Source organism: Myotis daubentonii, chromosome 16 (assembly GCF_963259705.1).
Source record: "Myotis daubentonii chromosome 16, mMyoDau2.1, whole genome shotgun sequence".
Classification (NCBI taxonomy): domain Eukaryota; kingdom Metazoa; phylum Chordata; class Mammalia; order Chiroptera; family Vespertilionidae; genus Myotis; species Myotis daubentonii.
The window spans coordinates 12,143,658-12,170,650 of NC_081855.1; the positions used below are offsets into that span (position 1 = coordinate 12,143,658).

The 26,993-nt window shown below is 46.8% G+C and overlaps 1 long non-coding RNA gene across 2 annotated transcripts; it reads left to right on the forward strand.

Annotated features, from left to right (window-relative positions):
* Positions 1-1,790: 1,790 nt before the first annotated feature.
* On the forward strand, positions 1,791-24,015 carry LOC132217985 (uncharacterized). 2 transcript variants are annotated; one of them, XR_009449069.1, is made up of 4 exons: positions 1,791-2,063; positions 3,332-3,456; positions 3,978-4,065; positions 23,427-24,015. It is a non-coding gene; the product is annotated as an uncharacterized LOC132217985 (long non-coding RNA). The 2 variants fall into 2 exon arrangements; XR_009449068.1 differs by lacking the exon at positions 23,427-24,015 and adding an exon at positions 6,415-6,876.
* The last annotated feature ends 2,978 nt before the right edge of the window (positions 24,016-26,993 follow it).

The window sequence follows — 26,993 nt, forward strand, 5'->3', positions numbered from 1 at the left end:
CTAGAAAACTGACACAGGTGCACACGGCTGAGCGGAAAAGCAATGCCATCAGAACTCAATTTTTCTCAGTTCCTCCAAGCTCTGCTTTCCTCTGTCTGGGTCCCACTCCCAGGCTGTCCCTCATGGTGACCCCAGAAGTGGCAGACTTACAAACTTTCAGTTTCAAGGCTCCTGGGGGAGAGAGTCTTTTCCCAGGAATTCCAAAAAATACCTGAATTCAAGTCTGAGTGGCTTGGATCTTGGGGTAGGGTTAGCCTCCACCCAGCCCATGGAGTCTGAGAGTGAGATAAGGATTTTTTTCTCCATGGAAGAACAGGGTTCTCATCCCCCCAAATGGGGAAATGGATGCTGAATGGTAGGCAGGCAAAACATCGGGAGGTGTCTAGACTGCATTTTAGCATTCAGTCAACAAGTATTTATTGAGTGCAAAGCATGATTCTAGGCACTTGAGATATATCAGTGAGTAAAATGGGCAGAGATTCATACCTTCCTGGAGCTAACACTCCAGGTGGGAAGAGTAAGTCACTGAAAGCCAAAGAAATCACTGTGGCAAATTCATTGCCTGATATCTTACGGGCTCTGGCTACTTGTTGGATGAATAAATAAATGGAAATGAGAGCAAGTAGATTTGCCAGCTGAGTTCCAACTACATCTGAAAGCTCATGGAGATGAGATTGTAGGATTCCAAAATGCTATGTAAAATGAGATTTCAGAAGAGAAAGAGGTGGGTGAATCTCTGAACCCCAGAAGGTGATAATAAATAACTTCACTCATACTGTAGACCCTAATGCCTGGTGATGTGACATTCTGTGACAGACACAAAGAAAACTGATTTAAAAAATGGGCATGCAAAACCCCTATTACAATGGTCCTTTTATGGTTCTAAAACTGGATGTCTCTTAAATACTGTTTTTCTGTCCCTTCAGGGAACTCCTCACCAGGATACCCTAGTGTAAAAAGAACTGTGATTATTCTAAGGGGGAAAAAGAAGAGCATGAAGTCACCCTATTTTGCAATCAGAATTCTTCAACAGCCAAATGCGCTTAAATCCAATGCTCCCTCCCTAGATGAGATCACAAATGGAGTGAGGACTTGCAGCTGAGTTGGTGAGCTTACAGAAAAGAAAAAAACAACTTCCACTCATGCAACTACCTCTTTGCATTTGCTTTAAACCAAGGGCAAAGATGCTGGCCACTGGTGAAGGCTTTTATGATTGATATTCACCACCTTCAAAGTCATCAGTGATGTTTTTGCTTGTTTATTTATTCACTCATCAACAAATATTTTTTGAGCATTGTGTCCAAGCGTGAGAAGCAATGGTCAGCAAAACACACTGAATTCCACCCTCGTGGAGCTATGACCTATCCTCACTTAGAGTTTGTACAGCCTGCAGAGTGGTATCAATCAATCCCAAATAAACATACAGTTCAGGTAGCATGGAGCATGAGTTGTAGATTGGACCTAATGGTGGTGGGGGGGAGGGGTCAGAGGAGACTTCAGATATGTGATAATTGCAGAGAAGTGATAATTCAACTGAAATTTAAAGGATTGAGTAGAAGGCATCCAGTGAAGAGACAGGAGAAGGAACCATTCCAGGACAAGGAACAGAATGTACAAAGGTTAGTAGTAACAAAGAATGTCCCTCAGATACACATGGGTGTGTGCAGGGATGAGCCCAGGAAAGCTGGCAAGTGAGGAGAAGCCACATGAAGAAATGCTCTCTTCATCCTGGGAGCCTACGGTTTTAAGCAGGGAGTGACCCACTCACATTTGTATTTTAATTCGTGGTAGACACAACATGGGAAAGAATGAAAAGGTCACGATGGAAGGTGTGGAGCACTGAGGAGGCTGTCCTGGTAGTGCTTGTGAGGGCTGATGAACTGGGTGGTGGAGGAGGAGGAAGAATAGAGATTGAATTCAGAGTTTTTCAGGAGGTCAAAGTGGCGATCATTCTCATTCATTAGATGCAGAATTGAGAGTGAGAAGGTATCAAGGTCAACTTCTGGATTTCTGGCTTGTATAATTGGATGCTGGCTGGAACCATTGATGGGGCAAACTGAAAGGTGAGCTGGCTTTAAGTGAGTTGGTGAGTTTTTGTTGTTGTTTTAATTAATATACTATTTTTGCAGCAGTTTTAGTTTTTAGGAAAACTGGGAAGAAAGTACAGTGCCTCCACATGCCCTCTCCCTCAGCTTCCTGTTGTTAACACCTTGCATTAGTGTGGTGCTTTTGTCACAACTGATGAATCAGTATTAAAACATTATTATTAACTGAGGTCCATAATTTACATTGGAATTCACTCTTTGTGTTGTATAGTTCTATGGGCTTTGACAAATGAGTAATGTCATGGATCCATCATTGCAGAACCAAACAGATAGCTTTGCTGTCCTAAGCCCCCTGTGCTTCATCTATTCATCCCCTCTATCCACCGAAACTCCTGGCAACCACTGATCTCATTGCTGCTTCCCTAGTTTTCGCTTTTTCAGAATGTCATAGATCTGGAAGCATATAATCTGTAGCCTTTCCACTGAGCAATATGCACTTAACATTCCTCCATGTCTTTTTGTGGCTTGATAGCTTACTTGTTTTTATTAAATGAATAATATTCCATTGCTTAGATATACCCCATCCACCTACTGAAGGATATATTGGCTGCTTCCAAGTTTTAGCAATCTATAATAATAAAAACGTAATATGCTAGTCAGACCAGATGACCTTCGGGGTGACATTCTGGACTAAGCCACGGTGCCACGAAGGCTGAGGAGAGGCAGCCGTTGTGGCGGTGGGGGCCAAGCCCCTTGCACGAATTTCGTGCATCAGGCCTCTAGTTATGAATAAACCTTCTGTGAACATTTAATATGAAGGATTTTGTGTGACATAAGTTTCAACCTCATTTGGATAAATACCAAGCAGCACAAATCATATGGTAAGAGAGTGATTTGTAGTGTAAGAAACCATCAAGCTGTCTTCCAAAGTGGCTGCACCATTTTGCCTTCCACCAGCAATGAATGGGTGTTCCTATTCCTTCACATCCCCACCAGCATTTGCCATTGTTCCTGTTTTAGGTTTAACTTTTAAAATAGGTGTGTAATGATATCTCGTTGTTGATTTAACTTCCTATTCCCTGGTGATATATGATGTTGAACATCTTTATATTGTCTTTGGTGAAGTGTCTGTTCAGATATTTTGGACAGTTTTTATTGGCTTGTTTGTTTTCTTCTTGTTCATTTTAGGAGTTCTTTGTGTATTTTGGAGAGAACTCAGTTATCCGATAGGTCTTTTGCAAATGTTCTCACCCAGTTTATGATTTGTCTTTTCATTCTTTTAACAGAGTCTCTTGCAGAGAAGGATGGTGAGTTTGATTTTGAACTTCTTTCCCATGAGCAACCTTTGTGGCATCAAGAGGGAAATGCCAAGCAGATGGCAGGAGGGAGTCCCAGGGACAGGAGGGAGCATGTGTGTCCCAGGGACTGGAATGAGAGAGTGTGGCAGGAGCAGAGAGAACAGGACTTAGTCAGTCTATTCAGGGACCTTAAGTTTGGGTGAGGGGTTTGCTCTCTATCTGATTGAAGAGTTGACTCCTGAAATTCTGGTGAGTCAGTCATTTTTGAAGCCAAGCCTTTCAATTCTGATAGAGTTAATATCACAGCCAGATCCCTTGTCACAGGCAGTGAAGCAAATGGCATTTCGGGGTTTAATCCAGTGCCTGGGGTTGAAAGTGTGTTTAATCAATATATGTTGATTAAATGAATTAAATAACTAATATATTGCGTGGTGGCATTTATATAAACATCCACATGATAAATTTATTGATTCATTCAAAATCTATTTCATGAGTTACTATTATGTGCCAGGCATTGTTCTATTTGCGTGAACAAAACAGACTAAGACTACTGTCCCCCGAGGCTTATATTCTATTGGGAGGAAATAGTAAGTAAAATACAAACATAACAAGTAAATTATATTGGGCATTAAAGGGATTGTCAAGTTCCAGGAGAAAGAAAAATGTAGAGCAAGGTAAGGGAGTGCCCAGGTGTTAAATGGAAGGCCATAGCATGCTTCATGGTAAGCAGACATTTAAACAAAGGTTTTAAGGAGGGGAGGAAATAGCCATAGGGAGGTCAGGGGAAAGCATCGCAGGGGTAGGAAACAGCTGGTGCAAAGGCCCTCAGGTAGGGAAGTTCCTATAAAGTTCAAGAAATAGCAAGGAGGTGGCTGGAGCAGAGAGAGAAAGGGGTAAGAGATAACAGGATCCCTCCTGAGGCCACACCCCCACCCCGGAGCCAGGGCCAGGGAACCTGAGGCCAGATCCCATAAGACCCTCGAGGCCAGTGTGTGGACTTGGACCTTTTCTTCACTGAAGTGGGGAACTGTTGCCTGTGTTAAGTGGAGGGGTGACGGAATCTGCCTTGTATTTTAAAAGGATCCCTCTAGTCCAGTGATGGCAAACCTTTTGAGCTTGGCCTGTCAGCATTTTGAAAAACCCTAACTTAACTCTGGTGCTGTGTCACATATAAAAATTTTTTGATATTTGCAACCATAGTAAAGCAAAGACTTATATTTTTGATATTTATTTTATATATTTAAATGCCATTTAACAAAGAAAAATCAACCAAAAAAATGAGTTCTCGTGTCACCTCAGACACGCGTGTCATAGGTTCGCCATCACTGTTCTAGTCTCTTGAGAAGAATGGAAGCAAGAAGATATGTTAATGATGGCAGTAGTTCAAGCAAGAGATGATAGTGACCTCATTTTAGATACCTCCAGAAGGCAGACTCCACAGGTTTTCCTGACGGAGTGGCTATGGGGGGAGCAAAAGATAGGCAGCAAAGGTGACTTCAAGGTTTTCGACCTGAGTAACTGGAAATGTACAATCAATTGAAGTAGAAAAGGATGCAGGGAGAGCAGGTTTGGGGCAGGGGTTGGTTTTGAAGTTCAGAGAACTGAGTGTGAGAGGCCTCAAGAGCTAATGTGAAGAGATGTCAAGTGGGCAGCTGGCAGGATTCTGGCTGTAGATTTGAAGTTGGGAGTCTTAGTGCATAGAAGATATGTAAACCATGACTCTGAGCGAGGTCACCTAGTGAGTGGAGATGGAGAAGGGAACACAGAAGGGACCTGGGTTCTCTCACCCCCACTCCTTACCACTTCCCCCATGCCCCCAACCCAAGCCCGTCACCAAGTGCACCTCAGCAGCCCCACCAGCTCCAGGTGTCATCCTGTGCACCTTCAGCCGTTCACACAGTGGCCTGAGAGGTCCCATTAAAATTCGGTCCTGACCCTCCTCTGTTCATCCCCGCTGTGGAAAAGAGCTGGCGTCCATCAACGGACAAACAGATATGCAAAACATGGTGCATTCACAGAACGGAATATTATTCAGCAATAAAAATGGCTGACGTGTGGATATGTGCTTCAACATAGATGGGGCTCAAAATACACTAAGTGAAAGAAAGCCAATCTCAAAAATTCCCGTATTGTATGTTACATTTATATGATATGGTCAGAACAGACAAATCCATAGAGACAGAACCTAGTTGATGGTTTCCAAGGGCTCGAGGGAGGGAAGAATGAGGAGTGATAGCTAACAGTTAAGGGCATGCAAACATTGCAAGGTGGTGACTCTGAATGTACTAAAAACCACTGAATGGTCCAATTTAAATGGGTGAATTATATGGACCATAAAATCTCTGTCCATGTGCCTATGTATAAACCCTGCTGTGGATCCCCATCTCATGCAAGCTTGGTTGCTCAAGGCCCCCATCCAGCTCACGCTGTCTGTCTGACCTCTGATCTGTATGCTGCTCAGCCTCCTCCTCCGCCCTCTGGCCTCGGCCTCTCACTGTTCCTGATAGTCACACCTCAGACACATCCGTCTGCACCTGCTGCTTCTTCCTCCATGAATCTACATGTTTCACTACCTTACCTCCCACAGTTCTACATTTGAATGCCACCTTGTCACCTCACCAACAAGGCTTCCCTGGCAGACCACACCTGCCTAAGTGGCACTGCACCCTTCACCATGTTCTTGCTGCCTTTTCCTCCATCCCCCTCCTCACCATGCAGCCCGCTATCTACTTACCCATTTTGTTTACTGCCTGTGTTGCATCTGGAAGGTAAGCTCCCATGCGGGTGGGAATTTGCATTGGTTTTGTTCACTGCTGAGTCCACAGGACTTAGAGCTTGGCGGCCAGAAGGCAGTCAAACCACACATATGTCTGCAGTGAATACGTAGTCAGCTCTGTGCTGCCTTCGGAGCACCTCCAGAGTTCTTTTCCTAAAGTAATTTTTCCTGCAAGTTTTCTACACTGAACATCTATTAGACTCATAGTCAGGGTTATATAAATGTTATATAAGGAACAATGATCCTGCCACTGCTCTCCGCAGCCCGCGGGATGAAATCCTAAACTCCTTAGCAGATTCTGGCTTTTTTAAAAGCCAAACTCCACGTCCCTCTCTCCCCTTGGCCAGAAAGAAAGTAGATGTTTTCTGAAACAGAAAGAGGATTTCCTTTGCTTCAAAGACGTTGAACAGGGTGCCTTGTTTGTGTCGCTGAGAGCCCTGCACATCCTTCTATGTGAGCAGACTTGTCCAAGGCCGTGCAGCAGGCCACGCTCCTGCCCCTGACACACTGGCCCAGGCACCCTTTTTTGGTGGCTGGTCTCCAAGCACCAGAGTCCCACCTGAGCCCTTGGCATCCCAGAAACCTCGTGGCTCTCAAGATGCTGCTGCTGGGACTCTCAAGCCTTCTCCGCCCGCCGAGACGATGGGCTCCAGAACCCAGCGAACAGCGCCCTGCCTGTGTGCCTTCCTCCTTCTGCTCTAAATTGATGTCTCCCCTGTGTGGCTGCAGAACCATATGTAGGATTAAAGCTTGCATGATAGTCGTTGCTTGAGTCCTAATCTATTTAAGTGCCTGCCTCCAAGCCAGACTGTAAAGCCCTGGGCACTTGGGCACTTGGGCACTGGACTCTGGGTCCAGGAAGCTAGTGGTGATAAAGTCCACATATGCCTCCTTCCAGCTCCCTTGTCAGTGTCTCTGGCAAATGAGGGAGAGTGTCCTGGATAGTATTTTTTTAATATATTGATTTCAGAGAGGAAGGGAGAGGGAGACAGAGAGAGAAACATCAATGATGAGAGAGAATCCTTGGATCGGCTGCCTCTTGCATGTCCTCCATCATGGATGGAGCCCGTAATCCAGGCATGTACTCTGAGAGGGAATCAAATTGTTACCTTCTGGTTCATGGGTCAATGCTCAACCACTGAGCAACACCAGCAGGGCTATAAGTTAGTGTTTTTGTTTTCTTTGGAGAAACACCTGGAGTGGAATTGCTGGATCATATAGTAGTTCCTATTTTTAATTTTTTGAGGAACCTCCATGCTGCTTTCCATGATGTGTGCACCTATTTACATTCCCACCAACAGTGCACAGGGTTCCCTTTTCTCCACAGTGTTTCTAACACTTGTTATCTTTGTTTTTTGAATAATAACCATTCTAACAGGTGTGAGGTGATAGCTCTTTCTGGCTCTGATTCTCATTTGTCTGATGATTTGATGTCGGGCATATCTTGTGTACCAGTTGACCATTCACGGAAAATGTCTGCTTTTAAATCAGATGGTCTGGGCTCTGGAATTGACCTGGCCTGACTTGACTGTGTCAGATTGAGACTGACATCTTCTACCAGCTCATTAGTTGGAAAGGGAGCTATTTCGAAAATAAAAACTGCCACTCTGTGGAAGGAGGGCTTATCTGCTTGGGAAAGTACTGGACTGGGAGTTGGGAACAATTCACTAATTTGAGTCTAGCAACGTCACTAATATTATAAGGTGTTGGGGTCAATCACTTAACTTTTCTGAGACTATTTCCTCCATTCTAAAATAAAAAGATCTTAGAGATTCCTTGAAACTCTAAGGCTAAAGATCAACTTAGAGGACTAGCCCTCAGGGTTATATTTGCAGAAAACTTTCTGTTAATACAGTCTAATGGCATATTGTGCTGCCTGCTGCAGTACAGCTTCATGATCTCCATGGCCACAAGCAAGAAACATCAACTGAGATTCTCATCTACCTGCCAGTCCCTTCCCAGGCGGTCTTGGAGCGAGTGTGTGCCGGAAGCCGGTCCATCCTTGCTGCTTGACACAGTCGCTTCAGGGAAGAAACATCTGCACAGCATATGTTTCAATTGACCTGGGGTATATGGCATACTGTTCTTAATATGTTTGCCCCCCTTCTTAGCGCTATGCTTTTTAAACAGGACCACCTCCCTGAGAAAGGTTGTTTCCCCAGGTGAGGATTTTTTCCCTGGAGTTAGGGATTAACAGGACTAAGGAAGGGAATAAATCCGTAAAACCCCTTAACTAAGTGCCAGGCGGGTAGTTAATCACTTTAACTATGAACAATCACGCTTAAGCTACAAAATCTTTACTTAGGATAGTCTCCTTCAGTTACTTCCTTGTAGCTTAATAGAACAATAGAGTAACCTTGGAATGGAGATAAGAAACGCCCTAACCTTTGGAATAGAATGGATAGGATTAAAATCAACTGGTATAAATACAGATGTAACAGGACAATAAAGAGAGAACCTGGCTATGATGATCGACTGAATGCTGCCTCTGTGTCATTCCTTCTTCGCCGACTCCGTCCACACCTTTGGGAACACCTGGACCTGCTGGGGATGGACCCCAACAGGTGTGCAGTCATCGTCTGTCTGGGTAGAACATTGGACACTCAGGTCAGAGAGAGCTGAGTGTTGCATGCACCCACCCTACACCGCCTTCCTTTGGGCAAGCCATATCCAGAGACCACATTCACAGGCCAATGCAAAGCACATGGTCCTCGTTTTTTATAAGCACTCTCTCTCCATCCAGGCCTCTTGACCTGATTTAATTTTGGAAAAATGATCACTATAGCAACAGCGTTGTTCCTCTTGCAGGCAAGAAAGTCAAGGAGAGAATGAGTCAACTCTTCCTCTGAGTACAGGGAGGAGGACAGGGAAGAGGAAGCAAACAGAAATCCTAGAGACAGTCATCAGAGCTTTCGTCATGGGGCTGGTCCTGGGACCCGCCCTGCAGAGCATGAGGGCCCATCGATCTGGCTGAGGGAGGAAATGGCCCTGAATGGATGACATCTCAGACAGGAGAAGGCACAGCTGTCTGTGCTGGCTGAGATAAGAGGATTCTCAGGAAATCTGAGTCACCTTGGGCCAACTCTTTTTGGAAGCATGGAGAACTCAAAGCAGCACAGCCTAGAGGCAATGCCAGCACTTCCTTCCAGCCAGGGGACCCTGGGAGCCCAAATTTCCTTTCAGTGTCCTCTGCCCTGGGCAGTCACCACTCCTGGGAAGTTTCCAGGCACCCTCACTCGTGTACTGTGAGTGTGTTGTTAACAGGTCTCAGTCTCTCTGCTCATCTTGCATTGGTTTCCTTTGGAATGTTCCAACACCCTGTATCACCCTGTGCTGGAATCTGAATATTCCAGGGTGGTAGGCTTCATGTGACTCAGCCTCCATGTGATTTCCCAGTGGAGGGCCCTGAGACCTGAATTCTGGCCCAGGTCTGCACACTACTGACAGTCAGGGTGAAAGCCCCTCTCTGAGACTTCATTTCCTCATATGCCAATTGCGGGTAAGGGGAAAGGGGAACAATTTTGGGAAAACAGACTTTTAGAACTGCAGTGATATTAGGACCTTTATGTCTCCTGCAAATGATTTGCTACCTGCTGGCTGATGCCTGCCATTCCATCATTAGATGGAAAAGAAATACTTTAAGTTGTTAACACGCATTTATCCTTAGTGTAAGTGAAAGATCTAAGTAGATTTCCAATAGAAGCAAAACTACTAGTAAATTACACAATGCCTCCAGGTCCCTTTGGGGGATGGAGGAAGCCCTGGTGAGGATTGGGAAGGAAAGAAACACAAATAGAAGATGCCACTCCTCACATTTTTTAGGATGTGACTTTCAGAGATTATGACATAGGAAATCAGTCTTAGAGCAAAAAAAGGTCATTCAAAGTCAAATAATCCACTCTTGATTTTTCTAAGTAGGAACACCATGACCTCAGCATTTTGTCAAGTTCCTAAAACCAGGAGCAGTGCCTGGTATCTCATCTTCATAGCTCATGACTTTGGGAAAGCAACTCAACCTCTCGGGTCTCAGTTTCCTCAACTGTTAAATGGGATGACAGGAAGATTGTGAGGAATAAGTGAGACTATACCCTACTATGCTACTATGCCTGGCAATTGTAAGCATGCAACAAATGTTAGAATAATAATTATAATACCCAGATTTGCCAACAAGTCTTTCCCCCAGAACTACAGCTAAACCATCCTTGTAGCAAACATTCTATTCCCTTCTGTAAGATTATTCAAAAATGGCGGTAATATAAAGTAGTTCTTAAATAAACCTAACCTAATTTTTCACAGCCCTGGTTGCCCAGACCTACTTACTGGTGGTAAAGATGGAAACCCATCAGTTACAATCCTGCCTCCTCTGATGGGAGAGGGGGTTTACTGTAGGGGTCATTCAAAGGAACATCAATGTGGAGCCCGCTGCAAATGGACCCTCACACTCTCAAAGAGAAATGGCATGGAGGTGTGATCAGGTAGCAAAAGGGACTGAGGAAAACGGAGCCACGTGTGTTCTCAGAGACCTTTCACAGGAGTAGACTATGCCCACCCAAGTCTGGCTCTCACTTAGAAGCTGGAAGAGGGAGAGCTGCTCATTGGGTAGAACACAGAGAGCAGGACATGGGGTCCAAAGCCTGTCCCTGGGTGGTTGCCAGGGACAATGCTTGGAGCCAGCTTCCACTGTTGAGTTGTCCTGGCCCTGAGAACACTAGTCTTTGTCAAAAGAATGCACTTGGAAGCTCCAACCCCACAGGGGTTGGGCATTGTGGACCTGTCTGTCTGCATTTCAACTCTGGGCTTCACCCTCTGGTGAAGGTGATTCTCCGGTCACATGGCAGCCAGAGCAGCAATGGCAACAACACACAGCCTCGCCCTTTCATGCCAAGAGCTTTGTGTGATTTGGGCCAGAGCCCTGTGCTGGGGACAGTGACAAATACACAGGAATCAAAGCAGCTGCGCCTGCCCACAGGGAGCTGACTTGCCTGCAGAAGAACCCATAGAATCTGAAGCAACGAGAATGAAGTGCTGTCTTTCTTGAGCTCTGCCATTCTCATCCAAATACACATTACTGACAGTAGCTCAGCCTTCCTTCAAGTAGGCATTGAAAACTCAATACTCCTGGAGCCACCATAATAGGTTCCTCCCTCAGGCAGAATGTCTCACTTCCAGCTGGGGAACTGCAGTCTTCCCTGGAAAGGAAGAGTGCACTCCCAGAACCAGAGGGGAGCTGACTTATATAGATAGCAGTCCCTGCCCCTGGTCTCTGATTGGTTTACCTTCATGCAAATGAGGACTCCAAATCTTCACAGTTTGAATGGTCCAAAAGGCACTGTCACACTTGGTCAGAATGGAGTCATTCTGATTGGTCATTGGAGAAGCTGACGGGATATAGCCATGCAGCTTTGATTGAATAGGGAAAGTCTCAGTCCTATTGGTTGGAATAATATTCTAGGAACTCCTTTATAAGGGCTGTCTCAGATGATAGCAATACAGTTCAGGTAGACAACTCCATGCAGAGGCAGACAGCTCTGCACTGAAGCAGTTTGTGTGAGAGGCCCCTGTATAGAAATGGCTGCTAGGCTCTGTTTTTTAAATTTGAGCCCAATTAGCCATCGGGAACCCTTCTTAGTAGGTATCTAAAGAGGAGTATGTTCCTAGTAGTTATTACAACATAAATTGTTAAACCTAAGTCTGGGTATAAATTACACATTCTGCACTAGGTTATTCATCTTAGCTAACTTTCATTTGATAAGATATGGTTTATCTCAATTAATATTTCTCATTATTTGGAGGTTATTTCTTACAATGTTTAGGTTTCTTTTTTGTTATTGTTAACAATTGACTCATGGTATAGTGTCATAACACAAATGAATCAAGGGTTCCAAAGCAATTCCCTGTGAAATAAAAGTAGTAATGAAATCAGTGACATATACTCAGAAAAACATAATAGAAACAGAGTACATCTTAGAATAACAACAATAGTTACCTGTAAGCACAGCCTCAATGGGAATTTAGACTGATAATTTATAAATGCTGTGGCTCATAAATCTGCAAATTCACTAATTTCTAATATAATGTCAAAAATAAAAACATGAATAGGAATTATGGCAACTTATATCTTAAAATTGAATTTCATTGTAATGATCCTTTCCTATATTTAATGGCTTGTCAGTTAAGAGTCTCTATTAAATCACTTGCAGGTAACTCCATTAATTTTTTATACAAGTGCAGTCATGTTTTTCAAGAAAAAAACTAATTTTGTCACTAAAGGTGAAGAAGAGGCCAAAACCGGTTTGGCTCAGTGGATAGAGCGTCGGCCTGCGGACTGAAAGGTCCCAGGTTCGATTCCGGTCAAGGGCATGTACCTGGGTTGCGGGCATATCCCCAGTAGGAGATGTGCAGGAGGCAGCTGATGGATGTTTCTCTCTCATCGATGTTTCTAACTCTCTATCTCTCTCCCTTCCTCTCTGTAAAAAATCAATAAAATACATTTAAAAAAAATAAAAAAATAAAGGTGAAGAAGAGATCAAAACAGAGAGGCATCATTTTAAGTTATGCTTCAGTAGCAAAGCAGTTCACACTATTTCTAAGATACTGAGGAATAAAAGACTTAAAATGAGAATAAATGTCAGCTTAGAATAAAAGCACATGCTTTTATTTTAATTTAGCAATAAATTCCTTTATCAGATGATAATAAAATCAATGTGTAAGAGAAATTACTACTGAGCGTGACAGCAAATATTTTCATTGGTGATTTGTCTAAACCGGAGGTTCTCAACTAGGGTCAATTTTCCACCCCCGTCCACCTGCCGGCGACATTGGCAATATCTGAAATACTTTGGTTGTTATAGCTGGGGATGGAGGTAAAGGGGGGGTTGCTACTAGCATCGATGTGTAGAAAAGCCAGGATGCTGCTAACATCCTACAAAGTAAAGACAGTCCTCACAACAAAGAGTTATCTGGCCCCAAAATCTCAGTAGAGCTCAAGTTGAAAACTCTGGGCTAAACCACTAATGTGCAGAATATGGATCATCTGTATGGATAGACTGAAAGAGGGGAGAGAGGGAAATGAACTTGAAGACTTGGCCTGTCTTCTCTTGAAAATTCATGCTGGGACAATCAGACACCTGCAGCCATCCCACACACACCTGCTTGATTAGCGTAGATGAGGCCAACAAATCCCCTCCATCATGATTCAGTGTTGAAGTAAATTGTGAAAACTGTGAATATGGTCAATTTGTGGTCACTGGAAGTTCATCTTATAAGCTCATCTCATGAGGAAATGAGCCCAAGTTCAAGATTCTCCTTTTTCCACCTGCAGAATGTAGCACTTTGGAGGGGGGGGGGGGGCAATTTCTTGAAAGGAGTATTTAAGTTAAGATAAAGGCCATTCTCAGGACCTCGAATAGCTTATAAAGACAATGCATCTCACTGATATGTTGAGGATGAATTTTCAAGGCAAAAGCTGAATTCCCACTCAGAGAGAATAGACTTCAGAAGTGAGTTTGCTGCCTGACAGAGTCCCAGGTGGTGAGCATCGGGGGTGCTCTCTGTTGTTGGATTTCCAAATCCATTGGGGGCTTTTTTATCCCCCACCACTCCATGCTTTGAAGCTAACCTTGTGGGCAGTAGACATGCAGCCTTCTAATCTCATTTTAGGTGAGAATATTTCCATTCTCAATGGGAAAGAAAAGGAGAGCCGCCTGCAGGGGGTGCCCAGGCAGCTGAGTTCCTCATAGAGTCCTGCCCACTCCTGGGGTCAGGGGGGAGGCTGCATGCTTAGAGGAGGGCAGGCAGAAGACCGAGAGCCAGCAGACCTGAGATCTGAGGGGTAGGATACCAAAGCACATGCAGTAGGCATTGCAAGACTTGAAAGCCAATGAGGATAAAGATATAGGATACATCAGTGGGTACCAGTGCAGACTAAAATTCCCTCGGACTAGTGCCTCTCTCCACTGCCCCCTGTCCGTGTTAGATAATGGGTGACTGGTCTCAGATACTTTTCTGGAAAGACAAGAAAGGTGAGAGAACCCTAGATTTGAATTTAAGGAAAAGAAAAAAAAAAAACATGAGAAAATTTCTGCCGTGGGGCTAAGTGCACTCTGAATGTTCTGAATTAGCAAAGTTGTTTTTTACTCTCAGGTAGAATTGAACTCAGAATCTAGAATCCAATGGTGCTACTAGAGTTAATACAATGATTATAATAAACAGAGCCCCCTTTCTTACAATGCCGAGTACAAAGTCTGAACATCTACATCCCACTGCACTCCGGAAGGTGTAAATTTCTATCAACAAATGTTAGAATAATGCTTGCTGACCAATGTCAAGCATTAGAAACCCAAAGCTGGGACAGCTGCTCTTGCCTTGGCTTTCCCCCTAACGACCACACAATCACATGCTGGGTGACTGTGCCAGGAGTGCTCTGGCCCCGCAGAGACTGAGAAAAATCATCTGTCATAGGGCTTTTCCTTGGAGCAGATACTTGGGCACTGGGAGCATCATAGGATTTTATTTACAGAAACCAGGGTGCTGGCCAGGAACTGGAAAGAGGAGATGGTTACACGAAGTTAGAGTATCAAGGAGCCGGTGGATTCTCCCAGTAGAAGAAAATGAACAGTTTCAAAGTGCTGCCTTGGAATTTCGGTACAGATGCCAATCCCCAGAAGGCAGCAGGTTGTCAAGTGGCACCCCTGGCCGAGTCCCTCCTCTCTTGGTGAGTGGGAAAGGGTGTAAGCACACCACCACAATGACTTTCAAAGCATCCTTTAGAGCTTGCTCCAAAATTAACCACACACCCACATGAAACAGCAGAATACAAAGCTCATCAAATATTAGGGCTGAGAAGTGCTTCCAAAATTATCCAGTCTGGTGACTCCATTGTGCAGATGAAGGCCCAGAGACCCAGAGACGACATGCCTGATCTTTGTGACCACGTCAGATATTGGGAATAAAAAACTCTGGCCCTCGAACGCCTAGTGCAGACTGCTTTTATCGGTTGCTAACATTTTTAAAAAGCAAAACCAAAAAATGCTGAGTTGTTTTTGTGGGGGATTGGTTTGTTTTGTTTTGCTTTTCTGGATGACTTGCTCCAGGATGACAGCAGGACACAGCAAGGAAATAGAGCACAATAGTGTGGCCTGGGAGATGGGAAGGGGCAAGGGTCTCCCAAGTGCCAAGATGGGCAACGGCCCTGAATAAGAAAGAGAGTTGGTCTCAATAGTCCTGAGCTGTGGTTTCCAAATGTGTTGATCACCTATTGCTAAAATGTTTGAGCATTAAATTGTAGCTATGTTCTATTATATCCATGTATTATATATACAAACATGTGCACCCAAGATAGAACATTTTAAAAGATATTTTTTAAAAACAAATTTTAATAGAAGTTGACTTAGTCAACTATAGGCTAATCACTATAACAAATCAAAAAAATCCTCCAAATTTCAGTGGCTTGATACACTGGTTTATTTCTTGCTCACGTCAGAAGCTAGCGTGGGTTATCGATGGGGCTCTGCTCCCTGCATTCGTTGGAGGATTCAGGATCCTTCCATCTTATGGATATTCCCTCCTCCTGGGCCCTGGGGTCTTCCTCATTCAACCAGCAGACAGAGGAGAGGAGACCTAGATGACTGCCCAGAAGAGGGGTGGGGGGTGGGCAGTGAAGAACACACCTGGAAAGGCAGCATCACAGCATCTTGGCTGTTCGGATTCCACTGGTCCAAATGCAGTCATGTGGCCCCAGCTAACGGCAAGGGAGGCTGGGAAATGCAGTCTAGCTTGTGCCTGGGAGGAAAAGGCAATGGGTTTGGTGATCACCTAGCAGACTCTGAGACAGAGTCTCCCTCCTTGTCCCCAGAGAGTCACTGAGCCACCTGAGAGGTACATGATCCTGCCCTTTGGAAACCATTGGTCTGGAAAACTCATCCTGTTGCAGAACAGGACTCCCCGAGGAGAGCCAGTGTTGGGGTAACATAGGAAGATGTCAGTAATTGCTACTATTACTGAGCACTTCCCCTATGTCCAGCACTAACTACGCCAGCGGTTCTCAACCTGTGGGTCACAACCCCTTTGGGAGTCAAACAACCCTTTCACAGGGGTGGCCTAAAACCATCGGAAAACACATATATAATTACATATTGTTTTTATGATTAATCACTATGTTTTAATTATGTTCAATTTGTAATAATGACATTGGGGGTCACCACAACATGAGGAACTGTATTAAAAGGTTGCGGCATTAGGAAGGTTGAGAACCACTGACTAAGCAATTTACCTGTATTAACTCATGTAGTTCAACAAACAACCTGAAGAGATTGATGCTACTTATTATCCCCATTTTCCATACGAGGAAACCAAATCTCAGAGACATGAAGCAACCTGTCCCACATCACACAGAGGCAGATTGAGACGGAACCTCAGACACTGGCTCCAAAGGCTGTGCTGTCAGCCAGAGGGAAACTGGGAGATGAGCTCCCAGCTCTTTGCAGTCATCCCTTTGGGTAGAGAGAAGGCCTGAGAGGAGCCGGGCTGGGCGGGGTGGCACGGGTGTGCACTGAGTGGAGGCAGCCAGTCAGGGGGCTGCTGCAGAGGTAGCCAGGCACAGGGTGCCTGGGAGCAGGATAAAGAGCAGGTGGGCCTGCAGAGGTGGGCTGCTGGAGCCCCACAGAGAGCAGGGCACCCAGATAGTCCCCTGTCCTGTTGGTGCCTCTCCTTGGTTAATCTTAGCATGAAAACTGGGATTAAGAGGGCCCCGGGGGATGGTCCCCCAGGGTGCAGGGTGCTCCTCCAGACTCAGGCAATGGGATGAGGTGAGCTCTGGGTTTCCACCTGCCCCTGAGAGTCCACCTGTCCCGGCCTCACCCTGACCCTAAAGAGGTGCTTTCCCAAGAGGAAGCCCGCCTGGTGGCTCAAGGGCCCCATCATGTCATCACTGTGCTCTCTGAGCCAGCGCGCCAACCAGCCTGGGCCCCAGCTCCTCCTGAGTGCGACCGGGGCCTGTTCATGGCTGAGAAACAGATGGTCGGAGTGTGTGGCCGAGTGTTGCTTCTGACTGTAGGACTTGGGCCGATTACTTCGTGGCTCTATGCCTCTTTTCGCTACAGTAAAATGGGCTAAAAATGTGATGACTCAAACCCCAAGGAAATTCCTCAGTAGCTCTGTGTCTCTTCACCTCAGACTTTTTATTCAGAGTGAGTGGCTGGCTCTTCCTCTGAAGATATGTGGTCCTAATGTTCACCGAGGGAGCCAGGCATCCTGGGTCATCTGCATGGAAGAGAGGCCCGTCTCTGGCGATGCCAGGGTGCCAGGAATGTCACAGAGGCCACTGGCCTGGCAGCAGCCCTCTTGCTCTGGGGGTGTCACTCTGCTGCTGACTGAAGCCTCTACCACCAGGAGCCTTGGCCTTGTCCAGTGACCCTCCTGGACCGCAGTCCCAGCTTCAGGAAACACAGAGGCCTGTGGCTTCTGTTTCCATTTGATTGTTTTAATTGTCTGCCTATCAGCCCAGCAGTGCACCATTGGTTTTAACCAGTTGGACTTAGATGTGCTCTGAATGGGCAGGGAGGGTTAGGTCCTGCAGTTCACTCAGAACCATCAGTCTACCCACCGCTTTCCCAAGCTCTGCCCCCACACAGTCCCTTTAGCCCCCACAGCGGTGCCAGGAGAGCCCACTCCCTAGCCCCACTGCAGGCATGATGCATGTGAGTCCCTGGGTCAAGTTCACAGAGCCAGTCTGTGGCTGAGGATTCAAACTTAGGAGTCACTTTTATCCAAACCTCAGCCATTGTCACCTCACTCAGCCTCATCAGTGAGAAAGTAACATGAGCCAAGGACAGGTGTATTCCTAGAAAGAAAAGGAAGAGAAGAAGTGAGGAGACACAGTCAGAGATTTGACTCTCTAGAGTCTAGAATAGACCCTACATTGTATGACTAATATGGCAGACTCTTAACTTTGATTTCTTCAGACTTGAAAATTGTTTTTCAGTCTCTAATTTATTCATTCATTGTTTCAATAAGAATTTATTGAGAAATTATCATGTATGAAAATATTATAAACTTTGTATCTTAAGGGTATGTGGAATTATTAATTTTTAAGCCCAGTGGGAGATGCAAAAGATGTAGAAGACATGATTTCTGCTCTTAAAGAGCTTATAACTTGTAATACATATTTCCCCTAAGTTTCTTAGACCAAGGCCCTAGCATCTTCTATTAACAGAGGGAAGGTCCAGAATGCAGCTGAAGTACTTCTGGCAGGGTTTCCTAGTGTCTGTGCCTTTCCAGCGCTGCCTCATCCTACTGCCTCATTTCAACTTGGGATTCACTATGACCACTGGATCCTTTTCTTCTGTCCTCTGTTCCTCTTGGAGTCCATTCTGACCACTTGGAGGTTATTTTCATTCCATAGTCACAATGTCTACCTCCCTAATCTTGAGCTGACTTGGCAGCTTGTTAAGAACTAGTGATCCAGTGCATGGATTCATGCACATTGAAAGGAAATTAATTAGAAGGTGGCCGGTGGGGTGAGACTGAATGAGATGGGCTGGACATGACCTGGAGCCAACCCCCCAAGGTCCTCCCCAGTGTCTGCAGAGTGAGCGGGGTCCCTTGGTCTGGCATGTGGGGATCAGGCCAAAACCTACTCTCTGACATCCCCCGAGGGGTCCCGGAGTGCGAGAGGGCACTCTGCAAAGTTGCTGTTGTACAGGGTGTGGAACGCAAACACAAGTGTGCAGTAAACCAGATTCGGGCCAACAGTGCCCCAGCAACAACATAACCCACTGCCAAAGGTGGAATTGCATGACCCCACAAGGAATTGGGCTCCCTCCTCTCTGGTTTCAGGGTGCATCACCCGAGAACCACCACTGCCAAGTCACTGCAGCTTGGCAGCTCCTGCATTGAGCATCTGCCCCCTGGTGGTCAGTGTGCATCATAGTGACTGGTCAGATGGTAGGAGGGACACTTAGCATATTAGCCTTTTATATATATATATATATATATATATATATATATATATATATATATATATATATAGTTTCTATTTATGCAATGTGTCCCTGGGGAATGGAGAACATGGCATTTGTGGGACTAGCTGCAGTATGCCTCCATTCAGGAGCTCATGACTTGCTACTAATAACCCTTCCTCAAGGAGTTCCCTGGGGAAGGGAAGGCAAGGAAGGATCCAGAAGTCAGCTAACCTGGCCTGGTGGCTCTGCCTTGGAGCTCGGAGCCCTTTCTTCGTCATAGTCCCAGGAAACACAGCCACCAGGCACAGTGACTGATGAACTGGTCCACGCTAGGGCAGCCAGCACAGTGACTTGAGATGGAAACACAATTAAGGTATAAAATGATCAGATTTAGGGGCTGCCACTCACCTGAGAACACGGGTAACCCTCAGTGGGCAGAGCTATACAGAGGCTGGCCCAGCTCCTCTCCACCTTAGCCACAAAGGTACCTCTGGCCTCTGGAAAAGGAGGGAGAGCCAGACCTCACTCTCCAAACTGGAGAGCCGCCACCGCTGAGGTGTAGCCCAGAGGGGGTGCCCAGCTGGCATGTCCCCCATCTTCTTCCATGTCCTTCCCCGCCCCCGCCCCCCCCCCCCCCAACCTCCTTCCCCACCCAGAGCACTATCTGGACCTCTTAGCTGTGTTTGCCAGCACGACGCACTGGGTAGGAAAATCAGTAAACTTCATCATGAAGGCCCAGAGAAAAGAAAAGACAAAAACAAATTAGGGAGGGGGGGGGGGATAGAAATACAGATTTTCTGGAATTAGACCCTTCTAGCTTTACCAGTCAGTCACCTGACGAAGCAAGGGTACATGGACAACGTTGCATAGGAAGGATGAAGGTGGCAATCTCCCCGCTCCCCCTGTGTCCCCCTGGGAAGGACGCATGCAGGGAGAAGAGATGGGCAGGCCTAGAGCTCAGGGATCCATCCTGCCATCCTTTGTTTGGACCCTGCTGGCTCCCTGCTTCCTTCCTCCAGGCTGGGCCTGTCACCCAGAGCGGATGTGCAGGGGGCTGGATTGGCCTGGCAGGGGCAGAAGCACACCCTTCCCAGGAACCCGGCCATACTGTGCTGCATTTTCTCTGCCCTCTCCCCCTCCCTAATCTCTCTCTCCCTCTCTCTCTCTCCCTCTCTCCCTCCCTCCCTCCCTCCCTCCCTCTTTCTCTTCCTCCCCCTCTCCCTCTCTCCCTCCCTCCCTCCCTCCCTCCCTCTTTCTCTTCCTCCCCCTCTCCCTCTCTCCCTCTCCCTCTCTTCCTCTCTCCTCTAAGGAGATGAGATTCAAATTTGTGGAGTGCCGTTAACGAATTCCAGATGCCAGAAGAAATCTTGGCCCAGACTCAGCAGTTCTGCCAGGGCCTCTCCCCCACCCCTTGCCAGAAAGGCCTAGGAAAGCCAGCAGGCTGGCGCCACCTGTTGGAAGCAGCACAGAGCTCAGGGGAGAGGAGGAGGATTTCAGGGTGGGGCTGGATGTGGGGGCGGGGAGGTAGGGGTCAATTCACAAGGCCTCTGTGGAAGAATTTGGTTTATCCGATGAAAAGTCCTTGGGCAAAATATGACATAAATCAGAATGCTCTGGTCCTTGGAAATGAACAGCAAAGGGGACTAGAGATTTACAGAGCCATTGGACAATCCTGCCTCATTCTGCTCCTTTGTTATGTTCTATTTCATTTATGTGAAATTCCAGTCTGGAGCCCAGCTGGGCTGTTTTTAACGTCAAATCCTTTGCAGAGCGGGGATTTTTGCGTCCAATCTTGAGTTAAACAAAATTATCCAAGAGGAGACTGTGCAACCTAACTAGTAAGTCTGTGCTTGGCGAAGTGTACTAGGCAGAGGAGGAGGGAAATTTAAAGGGAGTGAAACAAGTGGAAGTAAATGGGCCTGTTATTGTGGGGAAAGGCCGCCATGGAGCCTTTCAGGGCAGCCTGCATAGGCCACTGACATTCTACTCAGACTGAAGGAAACTGCTTCCATTGGTGAACTATGGCAGCTGTGCAAGGAGTGGATTCAAAGTCCATTGAACGTGGGGATAGGGAGGGGTTGGGGGGGCTGTGGCGGGGAGGGAGCACATGAATGAAGTCCCAGTGCCAGGGAGTCAGGCACAGCCTGGGGCTAGACGAGCAGCTCAGAAACCTAGGTAATAACTTTCAGGGAAAAGACTCAAGAGCCCCATCTTCCTGAGAGCAGAGCGCAGCCCGAGCTGCTGTGTAAGTCATCTGCACCTGGTCCCTACCCAGCGCAGCAGGCCAGGCCAGGGATCCTGAACATCCCAAGCCCTGTGCTCTCCTCCCCAACCTGCCCAGAGCCCAGGGCCCAGGCTGGGCTGGTGTGAGGCCTCCCGTGTGAGGCATTTCAGTCGTGCATTTTCGACAGGGAAAGAACTGTTTCACATGTGAGTTTTGGAGTCCTTTCTTCCTTGTGTTCCGTTAAAGAGACGTATCCAGAACCGTGTTCTGCAAGGAGTAGTGTTAGGTGGGTATTTTTGTGTGTTTTCTTGGAGGTTCTAGAATAAAGTCCCAGGGGAAAGGAGAAGTGGAGGTGGGCAGGGGCCTGGGAAGATAAGGTGAGAATGGAGGGAGCGAAGACGAACAGAAATTATGACACCCTCAAGGCCAGCTGTGGCTGCTCCCTGCAGTTCAGAGGGCAGCTGGGCTGTGGGCTGGCATCTCGGCCAGCTCTCCTGCTCTCTGGCTCTCTGATGGCCCGAATGTCCTCTAAGCTACTGCTTCCTCTGAGGCTCCCCAGATAGAATGAAGACAAGAAATTAGTAACAACAAACATTTGCAAGTGCCATATGCCAGCTCTTTCGCACATATTCACACAGTTCCTTAAACAACTAAAAGCCAGTGTGACTGGCCCTTTTTATGTTAAAAAGGATGAGAGGGGCAGCCACCCACAAGCCACGTGACCTTAGACAAGCCACGTGACCTTAGACAAGCCACGTCCTGCACCCCATAGCTAAGACACGCACCACAGGGCCCCTTCTCAGAGCTGTTGATTCACTGGGACTGAGGTGGATATTGAATCCACATTTCTGGAAACTTCCAGGTGCTGCTGGTCTTGGAATCCCACTGTGAAAGCCACTGACCTAACAATGGTTGTTGGAAGAGGCACGGAAGACCAACCACCAAGCCTTCGCTGTTCTCTTGGTTTGTGGGTTGTTCTGATGGTGAAGGGGCCAAGTCAGGGAAAGACTGGGGAAGGCATACTGGGCAGGGGATGAGTCTCATTCGTAACTTTTTTGCTGAAATTTCTTTAAGTCAGATTATATACTTCCCTGACAGTCTCCCCCAGAGAGCTAGGAATCATGAAGTCTGATGTCCTTTTAAAACCAGGCTTTGTCTATCTCCCTGGACCCCACAGGGACATTCCCTCATGGTACCCGCACAACCTTGCAATGCTGAGGGGTTCAAGAAAAGGAGATTACCTTGTCCCATCTGGTGATACCCAGCCCCTTGGGTAGCGATTTGTGCTGCTACCGTCTGACACTATTGGGAGTATTCCCTCTGCTGTGCATATCAATTATTGGTTAAATAGTATATTTATAAATATATATTAAGATATATATTTAAATAGCCCTAGAAGATCACAATTGAGATATTTCTATTAATGTAATGCACTTCAGATTTGTAAATACTGGTGACACTACCTGCTTACCAACTCCGAAAGTATTCATTGTGTGTTAAGCAGACCAATCCTATATCATGAACAAACCTAGTTGTACCAAGGAAGGTGCCTGGATTAGAAGCCACACCAAATCGAGAGGGAGAAACGCTGTCCACTTCCTGCGTGGGTGGCTGCAGAAGGGGGAACCACGTGGGCAGTGTGAGCCTCGGGCCAACTCCTCCCCTTCCCGGATTCTCATTTCTTCTGCAAAGTGAGGATGCTAACTCAGGAGCCCAGGAGCCTTTGGGCCCCGACTACTATGAACAGTAGCTCTCTGTCCTCTCCCAGGCCACTGCTGTCCCCTGCCCCTGTGCTATGCTAGGAACGTGCCCTCTCATCAGAATTGAGTTAGGGGGTGTTGGATGCCCAGAAAGGCTGAGGACAGCCCCTCGGAAACCAAGGCAGACTTCAGACTGAACAGCCAGGCTCAAATGGCAGGGAGCTCACACAATGTCCCATTGTGGAGTTTAAAAAACATGCATTTTTAAGAGCCTGGGCTTACTAAATCAGCGATTTGAAACATTCTTAGGAGACTAAAAATATCTTGAGAGTGGACTGATTTCTCAACTAGGCTTTAAAACACTTTCTATGTGGAAACAATTGGACATTTCTTCTTTAAAACAGTATGCATTTTCTTTATTTAGACTTTCACTACTGGAAACAGAAGTACCGAGGGAGTCAGGCTCGGAGGAGGGCCTGAACATCATGAACCGAAGGGCCACCCAGTCCTGAGATTCTGCCCAGAGGACCAAGGTTAATAAGTTTAAATCTCTCAAACAATTGACATTTCAGAGCAAAGGGATAAATGCTTTCCCTTTTCCTCCTGCTAGTCGTGGAGGAGAGCATGCCTACTGCGGATTTCTCCATGCAGGGCAGTCCCAGAGGGAGGCCCCGAGACCCAGGCTCTGCCTCAACCAGAAAACCGCAGCATCAAGAAAGCGCCTGCACAGCTGAGAGAAACGGCCTGTCGCTCTCTGTGGGTGCAGCCCCTCAGCTGAGGCTGCTGGCCGAGGCGCAGAGGTTGGATCTAACGTTAAACTGAAGAGTCTTAGCTCAGGTGGGAGCAGGCCTTTGCCACCCGTCCTAGCTTAGCTAGCAAGGCTGCCACACTAGAATATCATAGGCTGGGTGGCTTAAACAATAGAAATTATTATTTTCTCATAGTTCTGGAGACTGGAAGTCTAAGATCAGGTGCCAGTATGATCAGTTGCTGATGAGGGCTGTCTTCCTGGCTGGCAGACGGTCACCTCCTTGCCGCATTCTCCTATGGCAGGGAGAGAGAGAGAGAGAGAGAGAGAGAGAGAGAGAGAGGTGGGAGCAAGCTCTGGCATCTCTTCTTTATAAGGGCACTAATCCCCTCATGAGGGCCCCACCCACATGCTCTCATATAAACTTAGTTAATGCCCAAAAGCCTTAGCTCCAAACTTTTTTTTTAGCTCCAAACTTTTGTGTTAGGGTTTAGGGCTTCAACGTATGAATTTCGGGAGGAGAAACAGTTCAATCTACAGCACATCCATTCAGCATCCATCTATTGGGCACCTATTATGTGCCAGACAAGTGCTGGGTGCCAGAGATATGGATACGAATAAGACGTAGATCCTGACCCTAAGGAGCTCCCCGTCAGTAGGAGCCGGAAGGCAGGCAAATTCCTGCAATTCATTGCAGAAGTTACAGTAATAGAGGCAGGGAGAGCAGGGGAGGCAGAGAGAGCCTGAAACACCTGAGAGGCTTCCTGGAAGAGGCAGCATCTAAGCTGAGTCCTTCTCGCTCTCTTTTATTTTTGCTTTTCCAAATTATAAATTACGTAATTGTGTTCAGTATAACATGTAAAATAATATAAAGGTTTATTTGTGAAAAGTATTCATCTTCCCCACTCTGCCTACAGTCCCACCTTCCTAATCCAATTGAGGTTGCCAATTTGGTATGTATCTTTGCTCAGCTTTTTCTGTGCCCTGTAAAGAGATAGGCACATATATGGAAGTATCTTCCTATTTTTTTTTAAACTTTGTAATAAGAATGAAATTATTCTGTGCACATACATCACTCTGCACCTGGCTTTACTCAGTTAACTCTGTATATAGCCATCCCTTCAAAATGAAACACCTGGAATCGCCCTGGTCTCTTTATCTCAGCGGTTCTCAACCTGTAGGCCGCGATCCCTTTGGCGGTCGAACGACCCTCTCTCAGGGGTCGCCTAAGACCATCCTGCATATCAGATATTTACATTATGATTCATAACAGTGGCAACATTACAGTTATGAAGTAGCAACGAAAATAATTTTATGGTTGGGTCACAACATGAGGAACTGTATTTAAAGGGCCAGAGGTTGAGAACCACTGCCCGTTGCACCTAGGGTAGCTACGTGCACTCTAGCAGATCCTCATTGTTAGTATCAAATAATCAACGCACTTTCTTAATCCTTTTTTATTTAATTGTATTTCAGTTAGCAATCTCACTCTTTTGGACCAGCACAGTGATCAAAATCTTGACAAAGTGTCAACAGCTATCTGTAAACTTTAGGATGTTGGAACAGATTGTCCCAAGTCTGGCTGCATGACTGGCTCAAGAGTGCACCCAACCCTTAATTCCCACCGTTCACTTGTCAGCTCTGTACACTAACAAGATGGTCCTCATGCCCCAGGTGAGACCTGGGGAACACACCTGAGCATTTGGTACGGATGGTAGATGGCAGGTCGCCAACCAGAGGCTGCATGGGTTCTCAGCAGCCCCTTCCCCATGGTGTGCAGGACAGGTCGGAGCCGGCAGGGTGCCCAGCATCCAGAGGTGTCTGGGGGCCTGTGTCTGGTGCAGTGGGAGGTGTGCAGAAGCCAGGGTGCAAGCTCTGCCCAGGGCAAGCGATGCCACAGGTACGTGTTGAAGCTGCCACTGGCCACAGTCAACCACACACTAGCTTCTCCTGGAGGTCATGATGGACCAGATACCATCTGTGCTGGCTGGGCTGGGACTTCTTGAGCTCCCCTAGCTGGTGCTGGATCTCCATCTCCCCTGCAGTGTCCCCTTAGCCTGGCCCAAGGCCACACAGCCAGGAAGCGGTGAACTTGAACCCAGGCTGCCTGTTCTTGACCAGCTCACTAGATGAACCCACGCCAATCCTCACTGTACCAGTATGACTGTTGGGGTGATTGATGATGAGGACCACGGAGGTCAGGAGACCCTCAGCCATCGGCATGGTTGGCTCTGAGGGCATGAAAGTCTGGGGGAGTCTCTGCAGGCTGATGGGGGCGTTTAGGACACCCTGACGGCCACACTATCACTGTCCACATTTGATAATCATTGAACTGAGGCTTAGAACCATTGAATGACTTGTCCAAGATGATGGACAGAGCCAGTACACCCCAGGCACCCCTAGTCCAAACCCCGGCCTGCCACCAGCGCTCTATCCAGGGGGGCAGAGGCGTCTCCTCCATGGAGCAGCCGCATGTGGCTTTCACAGCAGACAGAACTCTGTTCACAAGAGACCTGCATCTGTGACATACACGTTGACAAGGTAACTGACAAGTAAGGAAAGGCACTTTAAAATAGCTGTATGTGTTTCTAAACAATGATTTACTTATTCTTGATAAACCAATCTTGAGATTCTGTAACATGTACCATGAACACATCGTCTCTTCTCAGCTTAGTCCCAGACACTGAATGTTTGTCAGATCTGAGGACAGGTCTAAGGCTTTCCTTACTTGCTTAAAGAATTGTATGCCCTGTCTATCATTCATTACTTTCAAGGATAGTATACACAAAGTTGAACTATATGTAATACAGAGCGCATGAAGGAAAGAAGAGAAAATAGAACCAGGGCTCAAAAGTCCAGCTGGAGGGAAAGAGATGAGCTGACATCATGGAGAGGGGAGTGCAGGCAATTACAGGACAAAGGTAGGAGTGGATCCCAGTTGTGAGCTGGCTCGGGTGGATGGGACTACAGATGTGCACAGGGGCTGCAGTGGACACTGTTGTGCCTCCCAGACCCCCCGGGTTCCTCTCAGGTTCAGGTGCATCCTCTCCCAGCTGCAGTGGCTTTCCTCCCAGAGCCCGGGGCTGCCCCTCTGTTCCAGGGCCTCGGGGCTGCAGTCTGCCGGGATAAGCTAGAAGTGGTGGGCATTGCCAGCCCACGATGGGATGGCCCTTAGCCAGTGATTGATGCGAAGAGCAGAGGAAAGCCCAGTGCCCGCAACCTTCGCTCCCACAGAACAGACTC